General features: G+C 38.8%; 1 pseudogene; it reads left to right on the top strand.

Annotated features, from left to right (window-relative positions):
* Positions 1-872: 872 nt before the first annotated feature.
* LOC142424589 (pyruvate dehydrogenase E1 component subunit beta, mitochondrial pseudogene) lies at positions 873-1,902 on the top strand (annotated as a pseudogene).
* The last annotated feature ends 22,352 nt before the right edge of the window (positions 1,903-24,254 follow it).

Genomic DNA, 24,254 nt, shown 5'->3' with positions numbered 1-24,254 from the left:
ATCCTTCCCTTCTTTTTATTAATGAGTCCAGGTGACACAACAGATTAATAATGGGGCTGCTAACTAACCACAAGGTCCATGGTTTAAACCCACCAAGCATTCTATGGGAGAAATATAAGGGTGTCTTCTCTGTATGAATGTTTTGTTTATTTTCCCTTTTCTTTATTTTTGTCTCTCATATCCTTTTCTTTTTATTTATTTACTTCTCTTCCTTTTGTTGTCATTCTTTTTAAAAAATATTTTCTTTTCTTTTTTATTTTTCCAGATAGCGGGAGACAGACACCATGCCCACCCTATTCAGCCACATTTATACCTGCTTCTGCAATCTATCAACTGGATAAAAGTCACCTAATTTTATAGATAGCATCCAACACCTATTTCCAAATGTTGTAGAGAAACAGCAAGCAGAAATAACTGTACACACCTCTATCACACCCAAAATAACACAAGTGGTGAGAAATCTTGGTGCTGCCAAGGCAATGAATAGTATAACATATGTCCACCATTCCCTTGAAAATATTAAAAGAAAACAATACTTTAAAAATACCTAGGCAACATAAACCAATATACAATAACAAATTAAATACTAAAACAGGCATATCAAAATATCTAGGAAAAAATTAACTATCTGAAAAATATTTTTTAAATTATATATAGGTACCTTTTATGAATTGGAGAAAGATCAAGGAAAATAGAGACAAAATCAAGGAAAGCATTGAAAAAGTTCAAAAAGAATTCAAGAAAATAAAAAAAGAAAAACTGACAAAATTAATAAAAATTAGAAACCATTAAAAACTTCAAGTAGAATCCAGAAAATTAGAATTAAAATTTTATAAATAGAAATTGCAGATCAGCAGCTAGAAGACAAGGACATGAGAGTGGTGGCTGGGCTGCTGAGGAGACACCTCTACCAATTAGCAGCAGAGGCACTGCCAGTGCCAGTGTGAGATGCTATAGATCAAGGATAGATGAGGAGCTGGAAAGAGAGGAGAAGGTCCTTCTGATTAGAGAGTACGTTGCCCAGTATAATGGGGCCCACCAAGGCCTATGGAAGAAATATGAAGACAAAGAGATCATAGACACTCCCAAATCTGTGATAACCTTTTCTGGAATTGTTGTAGGCATCATGATGGCTGAGTTGCAGTCCATTTGTGAATTCATGACCTTCAATTTCCCTATGCAAGCTATTGATTAGGTTATAACTCAGCTGTCAAGACCTACTACAGGTCTGTGGGCCTTCAGTCTGTCCCCATGACCTTCAGGGGGCCCAATGCTACCTCAATGGACATGGCTGCCTAGCACAGTGCATTGCCCCTTGGTATGGGCACTGCCAAGCTTTAAGATTGTCAGCCTTTTAATTTGAAGGAGGCAAAAGGACTCATTAAATCGGTGATGAGGGATAAAAATCCAGTGGTGATGCTCAAGAATGAATTGATGCATGGAGTTCATTTGAATTACCTGATGCAGCTCAATCAAAAGATTTTCTGATTGCTATTGGTTGGCAAAGGCAACATCAATAGGTCAGGCACACATATAACCATGATTTACTATTCAAGACCTACTGGCCACTGCTTATAAATTGCAACAGACTATCCAAAGAGGGAATTGAATATAGTGAGAAATATGTTTACCATCAGACAAATGAACTTTGAGATCATAGAAGCCAATGTCATGAAGACAAATCATCTTGAAACCACAGAAGGAGGCCAGCCACAGTCCGAGGGAGAAGTCGATATTAGTGCCAGCATCACGGAAGTTCCTGCCCTCAATTACCTAGATGCTTGTGCCACCTGGGTCCCCAGTGCTGATATCGCTATGCCTTATGCAAAGATTCTAAAAGCTAGCTCTGTACCTCAAGTCAAAGACAACATATTTGCAATAAAGAAGTCATTAGACATCTAGTTTGGACCCGTGGTAGTTGCATAATCTAGTTTCACTTTGAGGATTAAGAGTAGAGGGGTGGAGTCTAGTCTGTCAATCAGGATATAGCCAATGAGGCCTGTGGGAGCATGGCCTCCTCCTGAGGATTCTTGGAAGTCCTGTATTCCTCCTTGGAGGCAGGAGACACTCTCTTGGTTCACTCCCTTGGAGACTCTCTACTGACAAGGCTTGACTCACTGCGAGACACCCTGATGCAGCCCTTGGTATTGGAGAAGCCACGTGGAGACCCCTGCCATCACTGAGATGCTTACAAGGCTACTGGATCCATAAGACTTCCCACCCACTGGCCTGTGATCTTCCTGTATTCGGTGTCATTGCATGTGTTTTGTGAGTCAGAAGAGGACTTTATAGATTGGTATCAGACATATGGGAAAATATTGGACGTATGGACTTGATCTGGACTGGGATGCTTTCTCAATATTCAATTGTTCTTGTATATAAATCTCTTTCTTATACACCTATGTGTATCTATGAAATTGTTTCTCTAGTCTACCTGGACTAACACAGGGCCTATATTTGAAGTCATTGAAATTTATTCCTTAAAATACTTAGTGATACATCACCTGAGTGTACTTTGAGACTCTATTCATAAAGTTAACTCTAGAGCAAATTAGGAAGAAGTTTAAATGAACTTCCCTATGGGAAAATCACACTCAACATTTTTTGTTTTCATTTTGTATGTTACAATCATCATGATCTTTCAACATGACCAAAGTAAAATGCTACCGTCTCACTAAAAGTACAGGGGAAAGATATGGCCAGATGAAATAAATATCCTTAAAAGAAAATGGATATATAAAATCAAAATATATAATATATAGTTACTGTTAGGCTGTTTTGATGTGGAATAAAGGAATTCCTGACTGAAAAAAATAGAAATTGTGTTAAGAGAGAAAAAGAATACAATTGAATCATAAGATGACCAAATTAGTGATACTGAAGACAAATCTCTCAATGCTAATCTATTTGTTAGAGAAACAACCAATGTGTGTGTGTGTGGGGGGAGATAGGCATAAAGGATGAAGAAGCTCTAAGACTGATGGGAGACACAATCAAGAAGTATAATTGATATGTAATCAGAAACTCAGATCATAAGAAGACAAAAACAAACAAACAAAATACTAGTCGCAAAAAATATGTTGAAGATTTGAGGGAAGATTTGTGGATGAAAAGATATCCATTCAAAATGCTCAAGAGGCCCAAATGGGGCATATCTGAAAAGAAAACTATTAAAACATATCATACAAATACTCTGAAATCAAATATAAAGAAAGAATCCTGAAAATAGCTCAGGAATAAAAGAAAGAATTGCCTACAAAGGAAAATAATGAGACTAAGCTATGATATGGACTCACATATATGTTCTGAAAGAAAAATATTGACAACCAAAAATTACATACCCCCCAAATACCTCAAATTTGACAGTGAAATTAGGAAATTATGAATAAACAAATTCAAGGAAGTTCTGGAAAATAAATTCAACCTTACTAGAGTTATTATTACTAAAGAGTGTGATTCAGACAGAATCAACAAAAGTAGACAACAATTTGAGATGAACATACCTGAGATATCCAGAGGCTAACCCAGATATTGAGGTATACTAAGTAAACGAAAATAGGGAACCAGAGATATAAATTAGCAACCAAGTCCAACTACAAAGTTAAAATGGGGGAGGGGGAACAAATAGTATAGTGGCCAAAAAAAACTCCAAGTAGAATGGAAATAAAGACAATTGAGAAATAAAACAGACTTTTAAACTTGGGGGACAAAATGTTTAAATTACAATGTAACCGCAAAGAAAATTGATAAACTTTGTTTTTGTGGTAAAAGAAATAAAGAAGAAACCCATAAAGATTTAATAAACACGAAAACACCAACAATGAAGGGCAAAATAAAACTCATAAACTAAAATGAACTCAGCACAGAATATTACATGGAATAGAGAAATCAACACTAAAATAAAAATACAGTAAAGTGACAGCAAAAAATTCACATGCCAAAACTTTCTCTTAAAGTAAATGAATTAAGTACTCCAATCAAAAGACAGGGAGTAGCAAAGGGAATAGAAAGCATAACAGAAATAGATGCACCGTAGATACAAAGATAGACTAAAAAGGATGGGAAAACATATCAAGGAAATGTCAGTGGGGAAAAAGAGCAAGGATGGAATTATTACTTTTTGATAAAATAGTATTTAAGGTAGAAACCAGCAGAAGAGATGAGATAGGACATTACATAATAACTACAAGGTCAATCTGGCAATGCTTCTAAGCTAGGAATAAGGTTTTCAGTGGCTTCTTCCTCTTAAGTGGGAAGCCACACCCTTCTTCGTCATCTGCTCTTAGTCTGTAAACTCTGTTGAAACCTATTCACTTTAACTGACCTGCTGGCATTTGAAATACCAGTGACATAGCTTTCAGCATAATAGAAACACAAAAGCCACCACATTACAGTGAACTGACAAGTTAAGGTCATCCACAGCAGTTATAGCAGTACACTGAAAGTGAATTGCCTGGGATCGGGAATTCAAAGCCAGTGTCACATGGATCATGGCTCAAAGCAAGAGATGTCGAAATGATGTTTACTTGTGCTTCACTGACTTTACAAAGGCATTCGGCTATGTGGACCATAAGTAACTGGGTAACCTGGAGAAGAATGGGAATTCTAGAACATTTCATTGTGCTCCTGTGGAACTTGTACATACTTCAAGAGGCAATTGTGAGAATAGAACAAGGGAATATTGCATGATTTAGAATAAGGAAAGTGTGCCTCAAAGTTGTATCATTTCACCATGCTTATTCAATCTGTATACCGAGCAAATCCTCAAGGAAACTGGATTATATGAAGAAGACTGTGGCATTAGGATTGGAGGGATGCTTATTAACAACTTGTGAGATGCAGAAGACACAACCTTGCTTGCTGAAAGTGAGGAGGAATTGAAGCACTTGTTGATGAAGATCAAGAGTGAAAACTTCAGTATGGATTACAACTCAATGTAAGGATGACCAAAATCCTCACAACGGGGCCATTAGGTAACATGATGATAAATGGAGGCAAGATTGAAGTTGTCAAGAATTTTATCTTGCTCGGATACACAAGCAATGGGTTGACTAGAGAAACAAGTCTAGACACTCATTTGTGTAAAAGAGAGAGTTTTATGTCAAAGAATAACAGTATGTTGAGAAAACATCCCAGCCCAGTGAAGATCAAGTCTATAAATCAGATATTAGCTCATATGTCCAATACCGGTCTATAAATTCCTCTTCAGACCCACGCAACATGTGCAATGATGCCAGATGCAGGAAGATCACAGGTCTGTAGGTGGAAAGTCTTGTGGATCCAGTAGTGGTGGAAACATCCCCAGGGCTCTGGCTGCCATCGGCATAGCTCTATGTGGCTTGCCAACAGGAATGTGAAGCAGAGTGTGTCCTGATGAAGGGAGGAAGAGTTCCCAGAATCCTCATGAGAAGGCCATGCCCACAAGGAGGGATTAATCAGCCTGTGACCCGTTCATTCTTTAATCAAGTTGGCAGAAAACTGTGGAACTACCACAATGCGGCAGTCACGAGATCAAAAGATGTGTTGCATTAGGTAAATCCACTACACAAGATCTCTTTAGAAAGGGTGCTACAGCAGAGCGTGGTGAGGAAAGCAGATAGTGCCCGCCTATCAATGGGAATAGTGTCTGGAGGAGTCTTAAAGGCTTGTAGTAAAACAAGCAGCCATCTAAGCACAGAAGCACATGAGTTTGTGTGATCCAAAGATGACAATTACAAAAATCAAATATAGCGAAGAAAAAAGCTCAAATTAGGAACACCAGTTTGTGGAGGGCAATGGGGGACAGTGGGAGCCCAAAACCCATCTGCAGAATGTCTAGTCGGACTGAGCCACTGGCAGATCCACTTTAGCCACAGGCTCGAGTCTCAAACAGCCTTACTATCAGGCAGAGAATATTGTATTCTTGATTATGCTGGATCAAACTCAATAATTGGCCAATTGACCATCCTATAAACATGACCTAAATTTGTTCTGGGTGAAAGTTTCTCTTACTTCAGTGGTTCTCGACCTGTAGGTCGTGACCCCTTTGGGAGTCGAATGACATATTTCTGATGGTCTTAGGAACTGAGACACCGCTCCTCTATCTGTCTCCAGGAAGGTCTGCCCACTTGCAGATATACCCACATATGAGTACCTGGCATGCAGACCATTACCCATGCTACACCAGGCTTCAGGACAAAATTTCATTGAATTGTAATTAGAAATATTTCACAATATATAATTACATATTTTTGTGATTAATCACTATGCTTTAAAGATGTTCACTTTGTCACAATGAAGATATCCTGCATATTAGATATTTACATTACAATTCATAAGAGTAGAAAAATTACTGTGATGAAGTAGCAATGAAAGACGTTTTGTGGTTGGGGGTCACCACCACATGAGGAACTGTATTAAGGATCACGGCATGAAGAAGGTTGAGACCCACTGTCTTACTTTTTCCATGACAGAAATTCCTTCCCTGGCTTTTTGAATATTGATGGGTGTCTTTGCTTCTCGTGCATTATTTGTATTTTTGTCTTTAGACAGTTACGACTTTACTCTTACCCCCGTAGTGCAATTTTGTTTTTCATTGTTTTCTGTTGGAGCTCCCCACTGTGAAGCACAGGAGGAGTGGATGCATAATGATAATAACTGATACAAGGTGATATAGGGAAAACAGGCTTGAGGGCTGGGTGATAGGGAGGGAAAGGGGATTTGGGGAGTAAGTAAGGAAGGTGGGAGGGAGCACTAGAACTGATTGTGATTGCAAAACTCATTTTAAAAGCATTTTAACCATGGGGGGTGGTAATCTAAAATTGATGTGATGATAATTGTACCATTCTCCTTGATATGATTGAATGACTGAACTATTGAATTGTATGATATGTAAATTATATGCCAATAAAACTGTTGGGAGGTTTATAAAAAGACTTCTTTAGAGTATTGAAGAGCAAGGATGTTATTTTGAGAACTGAAGTATGTTTGACCCAAACCATGGTATGTATGTGAAACTTGGACACTGAAAAAAGGAGACCAAAGAACACTGAATGTATTTGAATTGCACTGGGGAAGAATATTTTTCAATATGGACTGCTAAAAAGACTAACTCCGTGGGAAAAAAAGAAGATGGACTGACACTTGGCTGGAACAATGGTCTCAAACATAACCACAGTTAAGATGGAACAGGACGGGGTAGGGCTCATTCTATTGTATATAGGGTCATTGTGAATTGGAACCAATGCAAGGGCACACAACAGTAACACGATACAATATTTTACTTTAAGTTAAAGACAAATCAACAAAGCAAAAAAAAAGGAAATAAAAAATCATTAAACTAGTCAAAGAAGTAGAATTCTATTTACATATATGATCTTTGTGTTAGTCCAGGTCGACTGGAGCCACAAATCCAGAGACACTTATATATGTGTAGGAGAGAACTTTATATCAAAGACTAATTCTATTTTAAGAAAAAATTCCAGCCCAATCCAGATCAAGGTCATAAATCCAATATTAGCCCATATGTATGATACCAGTCTATAAATTCCTCTTCAGACTCACGCAATACATGTGATGACAACAAATACAGGAAGATCACAGGCAACTTGTTAGAAAGTCTTGTGGATACTTGCAGCAGAAGCATCTCAGTGTTGTTGTGGGTCTTCCACATGGCTCCTACAGTTCCAAGGATCTGGCTGCCATCAGCATAGCTTCCTCTGATTTGTCAACAAGAATGTGAAGCTGAGAGAGTTGTCCCACCCCAGGGAGGAAGAGAGAAAAACTCCCAAAATCCTCATGAGAAGGCTACACCCACAAGGAGGCATCAATCAGGCTGTGACCTGATTGACAGGTTAGACTCCACCCTTATAACCTATTTAACAAGTTGACATGAAATTATGTAACTACCACAATCCTATACATGAAAAAATCTCAAAGGTTCAAAAATAAAATTACTGGAACTAATTTAAAGATTCTGCAAAGGATCAGTGTATAAAATCAACACACAAAAATCAGTAGCCTCTTGTGCACTAATAAAGACAACTATGGAAAATAAATCAGGAAAGCAATACCATTTATAATAGACATAAAAAAGATAAAATACTTGTGAACAATGTTAACCAGAGATACAAAAAGATGTATATTAAAAAAAATTACAAAGCACTACTAAAGGAACCAAGAAACCTACCTACATGGAAGATTGTATCATGCACCTGGAAAAAGATCAGCATTATGTTCAGGGAATCAATCACAATCGGACAAACATTGTATGAAACTACTATTGTAGAAAGTCAAGAAAATATTCATGCAATGAAGCATCATTCTTGAAGTTTATCCAGTGTGGTAGTTACATAATCTGGTGTCAACTTGCAGAGGGGTGGAGTCTAGCCAGTCAATCATATTGCAGCTTGATAAACTTATTTGGAGGAGCCACAAAGATAAATAACTCACTGGAAGCCAAATACAGACAGACTCTCTCTGCTTCATCTTTCCTACTAATGAGACACATGGAGCTACACTAGAGCCCTGGAGCTGCGGGAACCATATGGAGACCCATGCCAGTGCTAAGATGCTTCCATTGCCACTGGATCCAAAATATTTTTCACTCACTTGCCTTTGATCTTCCTTCACTCGGCATCGTTGCATGTATTGTGTGAGTCTGAAGAATAATTTCTAGACTGGTAATGGGCATATGGGCTCATATCAGATTTATGGACTTGACTTGGACTTGGATGGGCTGTTTTTTTCAATATTCAATTGCTCTTGTCTATAAAGCTCTTTCTTGTATGCATATGAGTGTCTATGAATTTGTTTACCTAGTCCACCCTAACACACCAGGGGTAGGAGGCAAAAGGAGAATAAAACACTAATGAGAGGGAAGACTTGTATTAACATGAATTTTTTAAAAAGCGAAACATAGAAGATCAAGGCAAAGGACAATGCTATGGAGAGCACATGAATTAAAGGACAGGGTCATTCTTGCCCACCTATAATTTTCTGAAACTGTAACTCTTTCCAGGAGTAGAAAGCCTGTCTTTCTCCCACAGAGAGGCTGGTAGTTTTGAACTGCTGACCTTGTAGTTAGCAGCCCAAGGTATAACCACTACACCACCAGGCTTCCTATTGGGTTTTGGATAGAGTAGAAGAAAGATGTTAAAATCATAAAAATTATTTAAAAAAATAAAAACATTATACTAGGATTTCTGGTGTGATAGAAATTAATTGAACCCCAAGATTAACCATGGGTTTTAAACAGCCTCCAATCATAGAACTAAACACCCCACTATAGCTCAACTTTCAGCTAAAATATAGACAGGTCTATAAGGTGAAAAAGAACACCAGGGAAGTACACACTCTTTAGAGCAATCAAACATATGAGATTAAAACAGAAGCATTTTCCTGGGGACAAAACTCAGAAAACAGGAAGAAAGGGAAAGAAGGACTAGTTGGAACAGTATCCAAGGGTGCAGGGAGGTTATATTTATTAAATTATAGGAATTGCAATCAATTCCACAAAACAAAATTGTTGAATGGAAAAACAATTTGCTCTGTAAACTTTTACCCAAATCACAATAATATAAAAAAGCCAATTCATTTGAAGTATTGATTAAAATGCAAATTATTCTAAAATGGCTTGGCTTTCCAACATTTATTCTAAAGTTTCTATGAATATAAAGCATCTGACAGGCTTCTGTTTAGCATTAATTGCATCCATGCTCAGAGATGAAATCTTGTTTGAGTTGAAAATAACCAGGAAAGATGGAGAATGTCTAACAAGATAGCAAAACCACAGGGAGGAGCTTTTTCCCCTTGAGGAGGACTGGAAGAGGAAGCACGTAGAACCACAATCACTGGAAATTACTAACAAGTAACTGGGACCTTACTGGGATCTACTACAAGTTCTTTAATGGAGTGGAAATTTCAGCACAAAGTGAGGTTGATTTACCAGGTCTTACCTCCAGTGTTCTCCACTTCTCTATCAGAATGTTGTCCTGTGGTGACTTGCATGCACTAAAGTGCTAACAGCTATGCCACCATATTTCAAATGCCAGGAGGGTAATCCATGGTGAAGATTTCAGGAGATCTTCCAGGGTAAAACAGATTAGGAAGAAGCCATCCAGTTCTGAAGAATTATTCACTAATAATCTTATGAACAAGCATTGAAGATATTTTGAAATAGTCGCAGAAGTTGAATCCGTTTGATTATAAGACACTGATATATGAGAGAGGAGCTGACACCTCCAGGCCGAGTGCACATAAGTGATATGAATGGTGACAGGTCTCAATACCTGGACCTGCTGATGGGAAATGACTCAAAATGAGGACAAGCTGCGGCAACATCGTGTAATAATCTGCAGCTGGAAGTACAAAATATGAATCTAGGAAAATTAGAAGTCTTCACAAATAAAGTGGAACGCATCATCATTGGTACCCTAGACTGTAGTGCGTGGAAAGCACTAGCATTAGCTATTTTGAATCAGACAATCGTATGGTAATGTAAAATTTAAGAAAAACGGCATTCATTCATTGGTAAAATAACATTTCATGATCAATCTTGAAATATTATGCTCTTTGTGGTAAAAAATATGCATATTAAATGGATGATCAATTAATACAACTATTATTTGAATTTATGCATAAACCACTAAAGCATGGAAAGATCATACCAAGGTAGGGGTAACCACGTTGGGAGCTTTGCAGGCAATTTCTGGGTTTGGGGGTTGGGAAGTAGAGAAGGGAATCGTGAAATCTTGGCACCTCGGGTCTTTGCTCTAACGAATGGACTGACCATTCCTGTGTCACTGATCCACCCTAACTCTCAAATGAACCATTGAGCTGTATCACTTGTGATCGGGTTCCTAGGCTACCACAGCCTGCACCACCTGCACGCTTGCCAGGATCTGTACCACTGCCTGGCAATCCGTGTGCGTACTGGGGTTTGTGTCTCTTTCCTGTGATTCGTCTTCTTGATGGACATCCACGGCTATGACGAGCTCTGCTCACCCTCCTGGACCCTGCCACCTTGACTGTGGAGTCTGACTGGCCCGTGGATCTAGCCAGCCCATCCCATGTGGTCCAGGCCACTGAAGTCATCTAGGACTTGTGACTGGAGCCTGTCTTACCCCTTTGCTAGCACTACCTGCAAAGCATAAGCAGCCTGTGGCTAGTGGCCCCTGACCAATGCAGCCTGAACCAACCATGCAGCCAGTACAGCCAGTGACCTGAGACCATGCTCCCCCCCCCCCACCAGCTCCCACCACAAACATCCGCTGCTTGTGGCTCCAGCCACCCCAACTCACATGACAGTGCCACTGGAGCCACTCACAGACCCGGCCAGCCTTGTCCCCTGTACTACCACCAGAAATACCAATATGCATGTAAACCACTACCCACATCAGAAGACACTACAAGAAAGCAAGAGAAAAATTACCAGTGCCTGAAGAAGATGTGAATTAGCAACACATATATAGAAGAAGCAGACTTTGAATCACCAAAAGACAAAAAACTTCAGAATGCTCCTAAGAGTCATGCAGCATATAAGATAATCAATACAGAAGAAGGATGAAAAAAATACACGGGAGTTCACTTACTAGGGGGAAATACAAAAGTTAAGGGCTAATGCAGCAGAAGGAAAGAGAATGGCAAAATATTTTACCAACAGTCTGGAAGCGGCAGAGAATCGTATCGGCGACCGCAAAGATAGCCAAGCAGAAATCAACAAACATGAAAGACAATCAAACAAGATAGTCAAAGAAACTGAGGAAAACCTGAGAACAATGAACAATGTAATGAACAGAAACAATATTAAATAGCATACCAGAACAAGACAGAGAATCGACATATAGTTAGCAAACCTAACAAAAGATGAGGAGCAGACATCAATATCCAGGATGAGGAATTAAACAGGGAAAATTTACAATGGACTCTAAAGAAATTAAAGATTAATTGCACAGTACTATGAAGGACTGTACACCAGTAAATACTTGTTAGAAGACATGGAAAATATCTGGAAAAACAAAATCTCCCCCAGATTATCTCATATAGACATCAAGAACCTTAAAAAACCCATAGCAAAAGCAGAAATAGATAAGTTTATCAAGGAACTGCAAACTAAAAATATCCCTGTCCTAGATGGCTTCACCAAAGAAATCTACCAAGTTTTCAGGGAAGAGCTAACACCAATTCTACAGAAGCTCTTCCAAAAATAAAAAAGGACAGTAAACTACCAAAAAACATTCTATGAAGTTAGTATAACACTGATACTCAAAGCAGACAAGGATCCCATAACACTAGAGATCTATAGGTTGATGTTTTAATGAACATTGATACAAAAAAATCTTTGACAAAATCTTGGCCAACAGAATACAAAAATATATAAAAAGAATAATCCATCATGTTTAAGTGGTCACCATACCAGGGATGCAGGGATGGTACGCCAGAAAATCCATCAACATTGTCCATCACATTAATAAGGAAAAAGACAAGAGCCACATGATAATATCAATAGACTCAGAAAAAGCATTTGACAATATCCAGCATTAATTCCTAATTAAGACATGAAATAAGATAAGAATGGAAGGAAATTACCCCACTATAATAAAAGCTATATGTGAAAAATTAACAGTCAGCATTACAATCAATGGAGAAAAGACAAAAATATTCCCACTGAAAAAGGGAACCAGACAATGATACCCCTTGTGTCCACTCTTATTCAACATTGTACAGGAGGTCCTAGCTAATAATAAAAGGAAACGGAAGGATTGCAAAATATATGTCTAATGAAAAAAAGATGTGAAATTATCGTTATTTGCAGATGATGTAATTTTATATATTGAGAACCCCAAAGATTCCACAATAGAAATGCTGGAAGCTATAGGAGAATATGGTAGAGTGGCAGAATGCAAGATCAACAAGCAGAATCCAATTGTATCACTTTATACATTTGATGGGATTACAGAAAAATATCAAGAAGGTAGTATCCTTCATGATTGTCAAGCAAAAATTGAAATATGTGGCATATACCTAACCAAAAAAACCCCAAAATAATGGTATGAGGAAAAACTACAGCACATTATTACAAGAAACCAGAAGGGACCTTCTCAAATGGAAGAATATTCCATTTCTATGCATTGGAAGACCCAATATATTAAACATGTCAATCATACCTAAAGCACTTTCTAAGATAATGCAATCCCAATACAAATAATAGCATATTTTTTTCAAAGAAATGGAAAAAGTGTCTACCAACTTCATATGTAAAGGAAAGAAGCTCAGAATTGGCAAAAGCTCCTCAAGAATAATAAATAAATAAAGAGGGAATTCCTGGAAGAAAACTTCCCCAACTTAATGAATGGGAATCAGAAAATCATACAGGAAGCAGAGGGGACGCCAATTAAACTAAATCCCAGGAAGAATTCACCAAGTCACATGAGAGTTAAATTATCCAACATTGAGGGAAAGGAGAATAATCAACAAAGCAGTCACTTATAAAAGCACATAGAAAAGAATATGCTCAGACCTATCAACAGATAACATAAAAGAGAAGACAGTGAAAGCTGAAAGGGAACAGCAACAATCCAAAAATCCTCTTTTATGTAAAGAAAACAACCCCCAAAATACCACTGTCTCAAGGGTGAAAAGGAGGAAAATATGAAGCCCCCAACACATACAGAGCACACTGATATCTGTGCCAGTGGAATCTATCTGTCAATCAGGTCATAGACAATGAGGACTCTGTGTGGGCATGGCCTTCTCCTGTCATCCTCCCTGAAGATGAGACACACACCTTCCCTGCTTCATCTTCTTGCTGACAAGCTACATGAAACTATGCTGATGGAGCCAGAACCATGGAGCTGGCAGAGCCACATGGAGACCCGTACCAGTGCTGAGATGCTCCCACCACCACTGAGTCCACAAGACTTTCCATCCAGCGGCCTGTGATCTTCCTGCATTTGGTGTCATTGCATGTGTTGTAAGAGTCTGAAGAATTTATAGACTGGTATTGGACATACAGACTTATATCAGACTTGTAGACTTGATCTGGACTGAGCTGGGATGTTTTCAATATAAAGTTGCTCATTTTTATAAACCTCTTTCTTAAACACATATTAGTATCTGTGAATTTGTTTCTCTATTCAACACTGACTAACCCATGGAGAGAGGTAGGAAAATAGCCAACACAAAAGGGACGAGATGACAAAGAATCTATAGATGGATGTTATAACTCTGAATGTCAGTGGTCTGAATTTACCCAGTAAAAGATAAAGGATAGTAGATTATCTTAGAAAGTAGATCCATCAATTAGCTGTCTGGAAGAGACACATCTTAAACTGCAGAAAAATAGGCTGAGAATTAGATTGGCAAAAAATATATACCAATCAAATGGTTACTTAAAAAATGTAGGAGTCACAATTCTAATCTCTGACAAAATTGATCTCAAGGTACAAACCATAACAAGAGATAATGATGGACACTATATAATTTTCAATGGATGAGTAGACCAAGAACCAGTGAGCAAAATAATATATACATGCCTAATGAGAGACCTGCAAACATCATCAATCAAATTCTTCAAAAGATAAAATAATAACCACAGACTCAACAATCATAGTAGGTGACTTTTGCAATATTCTCTGAGAAAGATACATCACTGGAAAATTAGTACAACAAGGAAGCTACAATTAGATGACTTGACCTGATAGACATTTCTAGAGATCTTCACCGAAATTTTAAAAAATCACATTCTTTTCAAGCCCACATGGCACAAATTGAGCCTGAGTAAATTTAAACACATAGTAAATTTAAACACATAAATTTAAACACACATACAAACCTTCCTCTCAGAACACTACATGATAAGGCTGTAAATCAGCAAAAGGACAACTTTAAAAAGGGGGGGGAACAATTGGAGGATTAATAATTTTTTTCTGCAAAATTAGTAGGTATTGGCCCATATTAGAAACAAAATTAGGATGTTTTTATAAACCAATGAGAACACAACAAACCAAAACCATCGGGACACAGAAAAATCAGTTATCAGGGGAAGTTTGATAGTGGTAAATGCAAACATGAAACAGCAGGAGAGACTTATGATTCACAAAGTCACATAATATCTAGCCATTAGAAGAGAGTCAACAAAATAATCTCACTAATAGCATAAGAAAAAAATAAAAATCAGGGCAGAGATAAACAAGAGGGAAATAAGAAAAGAATGCAAAAATTCAACACAGTAAAAAAAAATGGTTCTTTGAAAGAATCAGCAGAATCAAGAAACAGTTGGCTAACCTAACCAAAGAAAAGAAGGAGCAAACATCTAGGATGAACCATGAGTCAAGGATGAACAATAAATATTACAACGGATCCTAAGGAAATTAAAAGGCTGATTACACAGCACTACAAATGCGTGCACTCCAATGAATTCAACAACTTTGGAGTGATGACCAAATACTTGGAAAAACAATCTCGCCCTAGATTTTCCCAGAGATGTCAAGAATTTCAACAGACCCATAGCAAAAGAAAAAATAGATAAGTTGACCAAGTGATTAACAAGAACAACAAAAATCCCGGGCCAGACAGCTTCACAGGAGAATTCTACAAAGTATTCAGGGAAGAGTTGACACCTATTTTATACAAACTCTTCCAGAGCATAGAAAAGGATGGCAAACTCTCAAACTTATCCTATGAAGCAAATAGAACACTGATATTTAAGGTGAGCAAGGATCCTACAAGAACAGAGAGCTACAGACTGATACATCTAATGAACATTGATGCAAAAATCCTTAACAAAATATTGTCCAATAAAATATAATAGCATATAAAAAGAATAATTCATCATGTTCAAGGTATGCATGAATAGTTTACCATCTGAAAGTCCATCTACATTATCCATCACATTAACAACAAAAAGGACATGAACCACATGATAATATCAATAGATACAGAAAAAGCATGTGACAATATCCAACATCAATTCTTTATTGATACTCAAGAAGATTGGTATGAGAGGAAAATTCCTCAATATAATAACAGCTATATATGAGAAAGCAATGGCCAGCATTATAGTCAATGAAAATAAGATGAAAGCAATCCCACTGAAAAAGGGGACCAGACAGCATAGTCCTTGTCCCCACTTTTATTCAACATCATACTGGAAGTCCAAGCTAACAACATCAAGAAAAGGATGGACATTAAAGGTATTCATCTGGGTAAAGAAGAGGCGAACTATAATTATTTGCAGAACACATGATTCTATATATTCAAAAGCTCTACAATAGCAGTGCTGGAAGTGATAAATGAATGTGGTAGAGTAACAGGATACAAGGTCAACACAGAGAAGTCTGTTGGATTGCTATACACATTGGATAAAATCACAAAAGAGGAGACAAAGAAGTTCGTTCCCCTAACAATAGCCAAATACAAATTAGATATCTAGAAATATGCCCTAACAGAAAAACAAAAGGATTTTTGTGAGTATAACTACAGAATACTACTACGATAAACCAAAAGTAACGTTCACAAGAGGAAGAACATCTCATTCTTGTGGATTGGGAGACTAAATATAGTAAAAAATGACAATTCTAACTAAAGAGACTATATAATTTTAACACTGTCCCAATGCAAATATCAGCATTTTTCCGCAAAGAATTGGAAAAACTGACTGCCAACTTCATATGGAAAGGGAAGAACCCCAGAATTAGCAGAAAACACCTCACAAAGAAGGACAAAGTTGAAGGGCTTGCCCTAGGAGACTTTTATATGTATTATAAAGTCTCAGTGGTCAAAACATCATTGTACTGGTATAATGACAGCTATTCTGACCCATGGAAAGGAACAGATAATCCAGCACTAAAATAATATAGACAATATTTGTTAAGGGCCTAAAAAATAGCAAGTGGGAAGTTGATGCCATCTTTAACAAGTAGTCCTGAAACAAAAATGGATATCTACCTTCGGAAAAATAAAGTAAGACCCTTACCTCACTCCATACAGAACTATTTCAAGGTGGGTCACAGACATCGAGGTAAAACTAAACTTTTAGGGCCATCAACGAGGGAATTGGGATAAACCTAAGAACCTTGACACAAGGATTTCATGGGCTACCAGTAATTTGATCAATTTGATTAATTTTGAGTTTTAGTATTTTAAGTACATGAAGCCACTATGGAAAGTGATTTAGCGATAGCTAAAGCAAATGGAAATCAAGCTACCATACGACCCAGCAATCCCCCTACTGGGGGGGAAGAGAAGTAAGAAACATACCACGACCAGACATCTGTGCTCCAATGTTGATTGCAGTTCAGTTTGCAATCACAAAGAATTGGGAAGAACCTAAATTTCCATCAATTGACAAATGGATTAAAAAACTGGTATGTACACACAATGGAGTATTATGCATCCCTAAGAAGCAGTGACAAATGCATTAAGCATATTACCTCATGGGAAGAGTTGGAGGAAATTATGCTAAGCAAAGTTAGCCAAGCACAGAAGGACAAGTGCAACAAGAATCCACTGAGGTAAGTCCAAACAGCATAATGGGCATTGATGAAAAGTAACTTATTGGATAGTTTCTGGGTCAAGGTGCAGGTACTCTGGCAGGAGTCAGGCCACATTCAGGGGTGCATATAGCATCGAACTAAAAGAAGGTGGTGGTGGGGAAGACAATGGCATTGGGGGAGAAAGGCATTGGTATACCCACAGGGAAGGTATTGTTTAGTCTCCACAGGAGAGGGAGAGAGAGACCAGACCTCATTCCAGTGTGTCCAACCTGAGGGCAACATACCTGCATGGAGAGAGGACTGTGTGGTCAGCCAAAGTCCGAGCTTTGTTGACACCCCCCTAGAAGAATGTGCTACAGAGGACAGCACTGAAGACACACACTGGGGAGAGTGGCTGGTCTGTCCTGTCTGCATGAAAGCAAACTAAGAGAGAGAGAGAGAATGGACCTCAAACTGGTCCACCAAACCTCCAGGCTGATGCTCCTGCTCAGAGAAGCCAATGCACAACAAGGACCATAGGGCTGGCCCCTAATTGGCCCACAGAGCTACAGAGGACAACACCAGAGACACTGTATATGAAGTGTGTCCGTTCTGCCTCCCCCCACCCTACCAGGGTGGGGTGGATCATGAAGGGACCATAACAAATAAGCAATGGTAGCAAAATCATGACATCCCAGAGGAAAATAGGCTTGTGACCAGGAGAAGCAGTACTTGGCACCTCACCTGGCCTGGTTGGGGAATATTCACAAAGGTTAGCAGATAGACTTGAAACTATTTATAGTCTTTTTTTAAATGACTATCTATATAAATAGGCAGGATGAACAATCTCAAGGATAAAACAACAGGATGAATGGTTCTGGGGGGCATGGGAGAGGAGGAGGCCGGGGGTTGGGGCGGAGGGCGTAGTGAGCCAACAAATTCAGGGACAGGGGAACATCAAGAGATCTAAAATTGATGGTAAGGAGGGTGTAGAATGCCTGGTGGTGTTTGATCAATTGCAATGTAGCCGAGTCACAGAATCCAGGATAGATAAACCCATCAGAAACAGTAATGGGAGTAACAATTCCAAGTGGATATGGGAAAAGAAGGGAAGAGAGAGGAAGGGGGAATGATAGTAATGATGGATGTATAACTCTCCTCAAGAGGGAAAAATAACAGAACTGTGGATGAAGGGATACATCAGAGGGTAGAAGATACGAAAAAATAATACTACTAATATATAATTTATTAAGGGTTCATGAGGGTGGTAGGGTGGGTGAAAGAGGGAATAAAGAGGAGTTAATATCAAGGGGCTCAAGTTGAAGGATACAAGTTTTTAAAATGATGACAGCATCTGTACAAATTCACTTGACATAATTGATTTATGGATTGTTAAATATCTGTAAAAGTCCCAATGAAATTATCAATAAGTTATAAATCTGTAAAAGTCCCAATAAAATTACCAATAAAATTGTCAATAAATTAAAAGAAGAAGCTTGTATAACAAATACCTAGTGAACCAACTAGAAGAGATAATACATATTTGTACTCATTGAAAAGAAAGGTGACCCAACAGAGGCAGAAATTATTGAAAAATATAACTAATACCACATGAGTGCAAAAATTTGATGAAGATAACTTCAAAACAGATGCAGTATCATATTAACAAAGAGCTGCCTGAGTTTTAAGCCAGATTCATAAGATGGCATGGAAAGAGGGACCTCATTGCTGATGCCAGGTGGACTTTTGCTTAAAGCAGAGTCGCAGAAAGATCATTACTGTGCTTGAAGTATGCAAAGGCGTTGGACTGTGTGAGAAAACCAACTATGGAAACTATTTCAGAGAATGCAAATTCGGGAACATTTCACTGTGCTCCTGGGAAAATTGTGCATACATCAAGCAGCAGTCATTCAAACAGGGCAAGGGGGTGCAGCATGGTTTGCCATCAGGGTTGCGGTCTTTCACCATACTTATTCAATCGGCATGCTCAGCAAATACTCTCCGAAGCTGGACTACATGAAGAACACATTAGGATTGAAGGAAGACTCATGAACTAAATCCAGATGACACCGCTCTGTCTGTTGAATGGCAAGAGAAATCTGAAGCACTTACTGATGAGGATAAAGGACTAAATCCCTCAGTATGGATTATAACTCAACATAAAGTTAACAAAAAGTCCTCATGAGTGAACCAAGAGATAGCATTATATAGAGGAAAAAAGAATGAAATTATCGTGTGATGGTTAAGGATTATTTCATCTACACATTTCCTAAGAAAGGTAGGGGAAGGGTTCAACTCATCAATCGTGTTGCAGCCTGATGACACCCCTTTGTTATCATAAGCTTTTTTTGTATATGAGGAGACACTGGGACCTCTCCCTTGTCTCTCTGAATCTTGACATTCCTGCTTTCTGAGACTCTGTGCATGCCTCCAAGAGCAGCCCTGTGTAGGTCACCAGACTCTGAGAGCTGTTAGTGGCCTGCCATGTTTCCACCAATCTTAGGTCCATGTGACTTTTCGCTCACTGGTGTATTATCTCCCCGCATTACGCTTCACCTTTCTGCATCAATGGACTGAAGCTACATGAGTCTGAACCAGAGGGCTCTGGCTAACATCAGATTTATGGACTTGAGTTAGACTACCTTGGAACATCTTCTTGATATAAGATCCCTTCTTGATATGTCTGTTTCTTGTACATATAGGAGTGTCACTGATGTGGTCTTGCTAGACAATCCAGCCTAACATAGATTTCATTTTACTTGGATCCACAATCAGCACTGATGGAAAGCAGCCGACAAATCAAACAGTGGAATTCATTGGAAAAATCTACTGCATGTGATATAAATTGTTAAAGAGAAAAAAAGTTTCCTTTAAAGAATAAATGTATCTGGCCCAAGCCATGCGCTTTTCAGTAGCCTCCTCATATGCATGTGTAAACTCCATGATGACTAAGGAAGCCTGGAGAATAACTGATGATTTGAATTGTCATGTTGGTGAAGAATTTTGAAGGTACCACAGGCTGCCAGAAGGAGGCACAAACCTGTCTTGGACTGCTCCTTAGAAGGAAGGGTGACTTGACTTTGTCTCATGTACTTTGGGTATATTATCAGGAAAGACTTCCTGGAAAGGACATCATACTTGGTAAAATAGAGGGTGATTAAAAAAGAAAAACTCTCTCAAAACATTGATCTGACAGAGTGACTGCAACAATGGGCTCAAACATAACAGTTATTAGGATGCCAAGAAGCCAGGCAGTGTTTCCTTGCGCTGCGCATAGAGGTACTTTGGCTTAGCTCTGACTTGGAGGCACCAAAGCATAATAACCCCGACCTATGCGTCAGCATCAGCTCTGTGGCACACAATAAGGACAGCTCCCGTCGAAAAGCAGAACATTTTACAAGGCATTGACTAGTTCCGTTTTCTTCTGCATCTAAAGAGGGAAGCCATGAAACTAACATGAGGCTCCTTCAAAGCGAAGTGAAATAATTGCTTTCAAGCTCCTCTTTATCCCCAGCAAAGTGGGAAGCATCTTGATCATTACCTCAATTGTACTGAATACTTCCCGTGACCCCAAGAGAGATAAATCAAAATCCCCATATAGTGGAAAGAAAAGCTGAAGAAGTTTCAAGCAATTGGTCCAGGGTAATAATATTAAAGGGGAAGACAAGAGGAGGAAGAATGAAGGAGAAATGATAGCGAAACAATGAAATAAGGATAAGCACTTTAACAATAGCTACTGAAACATATACTGGAATAACCAAGCATATCACTTAATCCTCTCATTATTGCCAAGGGTTAGGAGAGAGACTTTGTCCAATTGTTCGACTTGTCAAACCACCATGACTCTGGTACTGTGAAACTTGCTGCAGCACTCACGAAAGGAAGAATGGAACAGAATCAGATGTACCAGCTCTGCCTGCCAGACTCTCAGTGCCTATGGAGCTCTTTCTTTCTATTTTTTCTAAATAATTTTATTGTGGGCTCATACAGCTCTTATCACAATCCATCCATCCATCCATTGTGTCAACCACATTTGTACATTTGTTGCCTTCATTGTTGTCAAAACATTTTCTTTCTACTTGAGCCCTTGGTATTAGCTCCTGGTTTTTTTCCTCCCTCCCCACTCACCCCATGAACCCTTTATAATTTATACATTATTATTATTTTGTCATGTCTTACACTGTCTGATGTCTCCCTTCACCTACTTTTCTGTTGTACATCCCCCAGGTAGGGGGTTATGGCAAGAGGTCTTAAAAGTGGTAAGCTCAAAGCAGCCCAACATGATGGGGAAAAATTAGTCTTCTGCTTTCATCATCAAATTTGGTCATTCCCACCCAGTTAGTTGAAAATTGCTTTCTATAGTAATTCAAGTTTATACAGTTTGTTGTTATTAGCTGCTAGGCTGACAGGCTCAGCTCATGCTGACTCCATCTATTACAGAAGAAAATGTTGCCCAGTCTTGTGTAAGCTCCATGACCACTGGTATACTTGAGTCTACTGTTGAGGCCACTGTGAAATTTGAGTTCATTTAGGTTACTCACTGGGCTGCTAATAACACAAGGTCAGAAGTTCAAAACCACCAGACACTTCAAGGGAGAAAAAATGAGGCTTTCTACTTGCACAAGGAATTACCATCTTGGAAACCCACAGGGGCAGTTCTTCTGTGTCCTGTGGGGAAACGATGAGTTAGAATTGATTCAATGGCAGTGAGTTTGGTTTTCAGTTTTCAAGTCAGGCTGCTCATTTTCTAACACTATATTTATTAAATCATATTCCATGCGAGGCCATAGGATTTTCATTGGCAATTTTCAGAAGCAGATAGCCAGGCCTTTCTTTCTAGCCTATGTTAGTCTGGAAGTTCTGCTGAAAACTATCCATCCTAGATTAAATTGCTGGTATCTGACTTTTAATATTACAGTAACAGACAAACCTCCACAGTATGACAGACTGTCAGATTGGTGATAGCAGTTTGGCTATCTTTAGTTTAGTTTCATTTGCTTTGGTTGAGGGGTAGATGGCAAAGTGAGTAATTCAAACACACTCAAAAAGGTCAACATTTTAATAATTTACTTTCCATGTGTGCTGCTTTACTGAAAATAAAGATAACAACAATATTTCTCCATACTCAGCCCATGCTTCATATTGCTAGGGTGCAGTAGTACATTCAAGAAACTTCAGACTCATTGAGGCTGCACCTCCAGTGCCTCTAAAAGGCTGAGAAAGCTCACCTGAGCTATCACAGTAAGCAAGCACTGTGTGAGGTTTCATGTGGTACCCAGTCCCCATCTATGAATACTAACAACGTAGTGAAGGAGAACAGACAAAACCTAATACACAATAGTGATTCAAACAATCAAATGCTCTATGCGTTAATGGAAAAAGAAGCCCTGGTTTGGTAGCCAGATTCAGCAAATAAAAACAAAGGAAACCCAGCCAAATCTGAACTTTGCAGAAACAAAGAAAGAACAATTTCTTTAGTGCATTATTAATATCATTTGGAGCATATTTATACTAGACAGGAAGGAAGAAACGAAGAGAGGAAGGGAGGAAAGAAGGGAAAGAGGAGGAAAGGGAGACCATTCCTTATTTTTCAAAGATTCAAATTTAACTGGGCATCTTGTATGGGTCTCTGTAAAGGAGTCATGTAAGAGTGAAGAGATGAGACCAGGATTGTCAGAGAATCATGAGGCAGTGTGTGTGGTGGGTTGGGGAGGGGGTTGTCTGCAACAATCAGTACCTTAAAGAGGAGAATGATTGAGCAGGGCTTCCAGTGAGCCGGCTAGTAAGTATCCAGGGGTAACTGAGTTCCCTAGAGCAGCTTAAAGTGAGAAAAGTAGAAAATAAGCAGAATGAAAAGGGGTTGAATGTTGACTAAATTGTCTGAGTTCATCTCAAACAAGACATTTAATTCACAACATCCACATTTCAGCATGAGAGGAGCATACTCTTAAAAAGAAAACTCTGTGGAAGTTTTTGCAAGGTCAGGCCTCCCAATGTATGCACGTACATCATTTGCACATTAGACATCAGTGTCAACTCTTCAGAAGGGGCCATCGATACTGCATTTTGAAATCACCTGTTTTATGCTCAAAGAGTTCTTTAAAGGGACATTACATTCCCATTTGAACCAAGTTTGATAAAATGAGAAAGAGAGAAATATATCATCAGGAAGTTTTGTGGGCGTTGGGGATCTATGAAAATGTGAGTTACAATGATGACATTCCACCCCTCCAGCTAATCACTGTGGGCTGCTGGCAATGTCATATAGTCCCTCATAGTCTTTACATGCGAAGCCTTTCTTGCCTAAAGATAAAAGAGATGTCTGCAAAGTATCTAGTATAATGCAAGGCACATGCGTATACAGCCCTATTCTGATGGGTGCAGGCAGATTTCTGGACTATAAATCATCTGAGAAGTATTCCATCTCCCTCAAATAAAAGTATATGAGCTGAATCTTCCCCTTTCTCACCTGCGGCTCTAAGTAAAATTTCATATATGGCAGCTCTACAGTCTTGTTAGCAGTGGAGAAAGCCATGGTTGGACCAACCCAGCTACCCTCTGCACCCTCTGCAAGGCTCAGAGACCCAGGAAAAGTGCACATTGCACCCTGGCCACTAGCCAAGTTGTGCCATTCATCCTTTGCAGAACATATTTAGCATATACCCAATCCTCAAGATGCTGGAACACTTGTAATTTTGAAAGAAAAGAAAAACAACCTTTGGTGAGAAAAGGTGTCTTGTTTTTCTGAGACGACTTGAACTGGCATTTCACCCACTGATGTAAAGACCTGCCTTTGACTCA

This window comes from Tenrec ecaudatus, chromosome 13 (assembly GCF_050624435.1).
Source record: "Tenrec ecaudatus isolate mTenEca1 chromosome 13, mTenEca1.hap1, whole genome shotgun sequence".
Lineage (NCBI taxonomy): Eukaryota > Metazoa > Chordata > Mammalia > Afrosoricida > Tenrecidae > Tenrec > Tenrec ecaudatus.
The sequence above is the reverse complement of the archived record's forward strand: the minus strand, read 5'-3'. Positions and strand labels throughout refer to the sequence as shown.